Here is a 6,829-nt window from a genome sequence, read left to right as displayed (position 1 = left end):
ACCGTCGCAGAAAGATGCATGGCCTTGCATACGAGTCGGGGTGTCACCATCATCTGCTTCCAAACGACGGTAAAAATATCGGCAATCTGTTTATCGTTATTATATGTATTAACCCTGCTATATCATCATCATTTTCACTTCTTTCTCAGCGCATCCTTTTCACATTGCCTTTTGGAATATTTTTTTCTTATAATCTCCGATTAACGTTGTTCGCACAATAGTCAGATGAAGTGTTGTCCTTTTTTTTATTTTATTAATTTCCATAAGTGTTTTTTTTTCTATTATCTCGTTGCCCTTTCTCATCATTGATGTTGGACTAATCCCTTCATATTCACTTTAATTAGTGTTTTCTTCGTGCACGTGTTTTATGATACGATGAACAGATTCGTCCAGAAGATACCGCAGCCATTCCATCTGACATACGAGTCCACTGCTCATTTCCTCTTTAAACCCTGCTCCCCGAAGGCAAATATAAAACCCTTATCCATTTCTAAGACGAATGATCTTTACTTTCTCATAAACTTTCGCGTGATGTCTTCTTTCTCATTTGACTCTTTTATCATTGCCCTCGTAAAACTATGTCACACTACAGTATATCCACATCTTAAAGAAAGAAAGAAGAGGGAAATGAGGGATTCTTCTTGGAATTAGTGAGACATGATGCTAATCCCGAGATCCAATACGTTTGTTCGTCTTGGTATGCATAGACCTTCCTGAGAGTAAATTTAGTTTTGTTTTGATTTACGAGACCTTGAAATATTTTGATATACTCATATATATAGTATTTCTCGTTCGAATTGTTTTTTTGCAGACTCGTGTATTTCAATATTTCTATGTATAGATTGGCAAGTACCGGGGTTAGTCTACATCTTTTCGCGATACCATTAATCTTCTTCTAAAATTAACTAGAATAGGGATCTTCTGAGGAGATGAAGAAAGTTATGTTTCAAGAAATGCTAGTGGAACTTTTGTAAACACGGAATCCACGTCAAAACAAATGGAAATGCGTAACATACCAGCGGTGTCAAACTCCAATGTTTTCTTTTGTGTGTGTGTGTGTGTGTGTGTGTGTGTGTGTGTGTGTGTGTGTGTGTGTGTGTGTGTGTATTTTAGTCTGGCCCGCATAATGTAAACTAAAGTGAAATGTGGCCTCCTGTGGTAAATGAGTTCAACAGCCCAGGGAAAGAGGGATTTTCCGTTCCAAAGCAATTACAGAATTTAATTTCAGGATCGAATTTCATTTCTTAGTGTGGCTATTTTCCTATTTATACAGAAACACACACACACACACATATATTATATACATGTGTGTGTGTGTGTGTGTGTGTGTGTGTGTGTGTGTGTGTTTGTAGTATTTAAGACACAGAAGGACCGCGAGAGAGTGAGAGAGAGAGAGAGAGAGAGAGAGAGAGAGCGAAAAAAGAGAGAGAGAGAGGAGAGAGGGAGGAGAGAGAGAGAGAGAGAGAGAGAGAGAGAGAGAGAGAGAGAGAGAGAGAGAGAGAGAGAGAGAGAGAGAGAGAGAGAGAGAGAGAGAGAGAGAGAGAAGAGACAGAGAGAGAGACAGAAGCAAGTGAGGGAGGGAAATGAATATACTGATAATACAAATCTAAGTTCATATTTACCTGCTATGCATATCCTTCCATTCCTTTTAATACAGTCCTCAGCCTCCGTACGAAAAAGTTTTCGACACAGCATTCGGAAGATAAACACAATGGCTGGGGAACGGTCTGCAGTAACGTAAAATGCCTCATATAATAGAAGTAAGGTTCTTTTTATATAAATAATTCAATTTACATAATATGGACTCCATTACTTCTAAGTACTTCAAGTAATGAAACAACGAGATCTTCTGGTGCGTTAATGGTATTGCTTTAGCCGTAATCTGTAGTATAATTTCCTTATATAGTGTCATTTGTTCAAGTGAGGGGTACATTCTTTTCTGTGTTGCAGGACAAAAAGGGGGAAAAATATATTTTTTGCTTTGTTTACAGAAAAAAAAATGTATACATAAATACAAACACAAACAGAAACACACACACACACACACACACACACACACACACACACACACACACACACACACACACACACACACACACACACACACACACACACAGTCTTGTCTTGTTTTTTACACGCGGTCGCTCTCCCTACTGCCAACCCTCCCTAGTCATCCGGTTTTGGACCATCACAGGACATTCCAATGGATTATGGACTCCAATGTCTTTAGGCATTTGAGGTGAAGTTCCTTGCCCAGGGGAACAATGCGCCTTCAAATGGAGGAGGGAGAAGAGAGTGGGTGAGAGAGAGAAATGGGGAGAAAGGAGGTAAAAGAGAAAACGGAGGGAAAGAAGGCTAAAAATAAAACAGGGAGATCAGGAAGGTAAAAAGTAGGAGAAATGGAGGGTACTTGAAGAGGAAAAGGGATGGGCAAAGTCGCAGTCACAATATTCCTTCATAAAAGTTTGTCTTCTTATAAACTGGTGCCTCGTTCAACGTTCTCGTCCCTTGATAGCGAAAGGCTGTTCACATTGTTCCGTGAAAAGAACCATTGTCATGCCTCCTGTCCCTCAATATATAAGCTTTATGGTCATGGCAATTTTGAGGGAAGCAGCACTGACTAGATAAGAACCGATTGTTTCTCCCTGACAGAGGGTTTTATTGCCTTTCGAAGGGCAAGAAAGCAACCAAAAGGATTGTGGGTTAGACAGTAGCTTAACAGAAAAAAAAAATCACAGAACTGCTGAGTTTATAGGGCACATCATCACTAAGCAAGAAACAAAGCTGACGAAATTAATTCCACCAAATCAGCGAGTGTCTGTGACAGTCTTCTACTAAGCCACAGGTGAGCTTTGTACATATTGATATGTGGTCAGTCCCCTTTTCATTTGTATGCAACTCATTTATAATAATCATATATAGTGATTAAAACATGGTAGGTATGATTAGCTCATTTTTAAATTGTGCCCAGTGGTGTAATTCACAGTACAAGAGCAGCTGAAAACTTGTAAGTAAATATTTCTTTTCTTAGTGGAACAATTAACTTTAAATTTATATTACATACAAAAAGATTTATCTGCGGTTACTTGCGATTTTTTTTCACTCAGCCATCCAGCCTTATTTCTTGCTTCAAGTAAGTACACTGTAATATATGTGATCTGAAGTTGTTTTCCATAGTAAATGATGAAATGGATAGTACTGGCAATTGTTTATGAAGTGACTGCACATATTTTCTTCTCTGCACATAATATATACAGTAAATGTAGTTTATACATAGTTCTAAAAATATGATATAAAAACATAGTATAAAATCTTTTACGAACGTGTATAAAACATGGCATAAAATATGATATTAAAAATGGAAGGGTCTAAAAACGATTAGGAAGACTAAGAATATGCTATTATCCATACATAAAAACTATGGGGGTCATAAAAGCTGTTTGTATCAGAAAGTTCTTTAAAATATTATTGTCTCTTTGTTTCAGTCAGAAGTATTTATGGTCGTATTTTTAAAGAAAATGTGAGCACCACTTCGCTGCTCTCAACGCTGAATCCTATACTTAGTTACACTGTGGAGTGCATAATTGTGGAATGCCTAATTTCTGGGATTCACATTTTGTGCGACGACTAAATTCTGGGATTCACAATTGTGCTGTCTACACTAATGAAACAAAATGTGAATGTGTTACACACACAAATTAAAGGTTTTTTTTTTTTTCAATAATTATAACATCGTAATATTAATTCAAAATTAATAAATGCTTATTTTTTCATGTCAATGTATTTATGTAGTTTTGGATCAACATTGCTTCCCTCTGGAAATCGACATATAATGTCTGTTGCAAAATTGTACTCTCCACCTGTTATGGTAAGAGCATTTTTCACGTAATAATGCAGTCGCCCATATTATTTGGTCATGAAATTCACAGATTAAACATAGTGAAATTTTAAAATGTCATTTCATAAGTACTCTTATTTTATTTGTGCATTTACATCTTGCCAGAATTTGAAAGTTTACAGATTAAGTATTATGAGTGCTATGTCATTATTTCAAGAGAACTCTATGTGTTATACAACTGAATATTCCACTTTTCGTGCGAAAATGATCATGCACCTTAAATTTAAGCAACTGCACCATGAATTATTTTAATAAATGTTATAACCACTGACAAGATGACTAATGTAACATGTTTACTATAGAAACTTCAATCTTTAGAATCATGTTTCGTCACCCGTAAGACCTACGGCACTTGGATCGCTTACAGCAGAGAATACCAAGAAGGATAGTACCGCATGAACCCTTTCGAGGCAATGGCAGAGAGCGAATTTTTGGTCCATTCAGGATAACGGAAGAGGCTACAAATGATTCATATTTTAATTTGATTTAATAAGTAATACACTATAGACCATTATTATACACTAATAATGCCAAATCAAACCCATTTTACCCCAAGAAAACATGATTTAACCAAACTCTACCTAACTAATTCCCCATTTTAGACCGCCTTGCCACGGCTTGAGGTCCCAATGATCTGGTGAGCCGGACCAGAGGGCTACCCATACTGGAGGGTCACCAGTGAGGGATGAGACAAAATGGCTTCCTGGTGCACCAAGGCCTAAGAGAGGGGATGGTGCACCCACCCCTGGTTCATTCCTTCTTAGACCAGGGAGAACTCCCCCACGTGTTTGCCGTGTGTGACGTCCCGTATTACTAGGAAACAGGATTCCTGGAGGTTGAGCGATGCTGCACATTGCGCCCTGCAGCTACCAACACACCTCTTTGGTCCTTTATTCTGGTTAGATGGGTGGCTTGATCAAGGTCAAATATGGCCAGGGTCATGCAGGTACTGTTCACTCGGTAGCGCACAGGTCCCGCGACTGCCATTAGTACTGTAATAGTGGCTGCGTATATTTCCTCACTGCCCTGTGGCAGTGGGGAGATTTTGAGCCCAACTATAGCTTCCCCTTGTTGGACTCCATGGTGGGTGGGGGATGAGGATATGAGAATTCTTATTTGTATTAGTACTACAAATTTACAAAGATCTTGCTCTCTTCTGACGACCTACACAATCCCCTGGCCATTCCCTCTAGGACGTCACATGTCCTTCTGGAACTTTTCCAGCTTCGGAAGGGCAAGAATGGGAATCATAATGCTTCCCAGGCTCCCAAACCAGGTAAGAAGGGGACAAGTCCTCCTCAATCCACCAAGGAAATCTTACCTGGTAAATATAAAAGTATTTCAAATAGTAGGTACCTAATAGTGAAGACCATTGATGGTGTATCAATCATGGATCTTGATATTTTTGAAGTACATCAGAAAATAGTTGAGGTGTGTCAACGTGATCCTCGCATCACCCCACAGAGAGATGGTAGCCTGATAGTTGAGGTTTCGTCACCAGACGAGAGTGACCATCTGCATGCGATATGCGACACTCCTGGGGCTTAAGTTTCATGTTCTCCTCACAAAACACTCAACCAGTGTAAGGGAATTATCATTTCCAGAGACCTGATGAGGTATTCTGAGGAGAAACTGTTAGATGAATTTTAAAAAAATTAATGTAGTGACAGTAAAACATTTAAAGAAAAAAATTATTGGTTTGGAACAGTCGACACCAGCTCTCCTAACTTTTCAAACGTTAGTTCTTCCAGAATCAGCTAATTTGGCATGTTACCACCTGAAGGTAATGTATATATAAATAATGAATATATATATGTATATATATATATATATATATATATATATATATATATATATATATATATATATATATATATATATATATATATATGTTTACTTTTACATTCATATATCATATGATTTTAATTTGCAACACTATATGTATAGAAATATTTACGTTTATTCTCACACTAAACAGCCATATATCTTGAGATGAGCTGTAAGGAATATATATGTCTTTATGGTATTCATGCTTACAATATAATGCAGATAAAATAAAGGGTATGTAGAAAAAATCGACTTATTGTATAGCGAACTATCTATTATTATTATAAAGATCACGGGATGATTCGTCTCATCTTTATACCCATTTTATTAAAACGTTCAATATTTGCAGGTAGAGAAATTTGTATAAAATAGTACTTATTTACTTTTACTCTTTTTATGATATTTCTGCCATAGCTTCAGCAAACTTTTTTGAGGATCAGCTTCATTTAAAATTCTCACAAAACCATTTACAGATTCCATTACACGATCCATGATTGCACATTAGTTCTTTTAACAATTGGTCCTCAGTATGTTAACTGTCAAAGGTGTTTTGCTTCATATTTCTTTGCATATTTCTTGGTGGAACAATTAATTGGTGCTATTGCCCTAGATTATTCTGAATTTGAGGACGCTGAAAGTTGGAACCATGGTCTGGACAGTAGTTGTTGCAGACTTCTTGCTCTGGAACTATAACACTTGTCGGATTAATCAGATCACCCGCAGAACCAATACATATGAACTCCTCTGAAGGCTCTGAAGGAACCTGAGATTATTTACATAATGTTTAATGTTTTATCAAGAAAGATGTACATAACCATTTTTAGTAATTAGAGTATAGTCATATCAATGGTATTGTCTTGATCCATTAAAATCATAACAAATTGGTCTTAAACTTCAAATCCCATAAATTAATATATTTTGTAGCGTTAATTTTTAAACATTAAATGAATCTGCTAACCAAAATATCAGGAAATTTGTATTTTTGACTCATCCCTCCAACAATCATATTCTTATATCTAAGTTTATTTTTTAAAAATCACAGACCATAAATTCCAGTTTATGAATTCCGAAAAGAGAATAAGAAATTCTTTATTTTATTCAATC

The sequence above is a fragment of the Penaeus monodon genome, chromosome 4 (genome assembly GCF_015228065.2).
Source record: "Penaeus monodon isolate SGIC_2016 chromosome 4, NSTDA_Pmon_1, whole genome shotgun sequence".
NCBI classification, from domain to species: domain Eukaryota; kingdom Metazoa; phylum Arthropoda; class Malacostraca; order Decapoda; family Penaeidae; genus Penaeus; species Penaeus monodon.
This window is presented reverse-complemented; position numbering follows the sequence as displayed.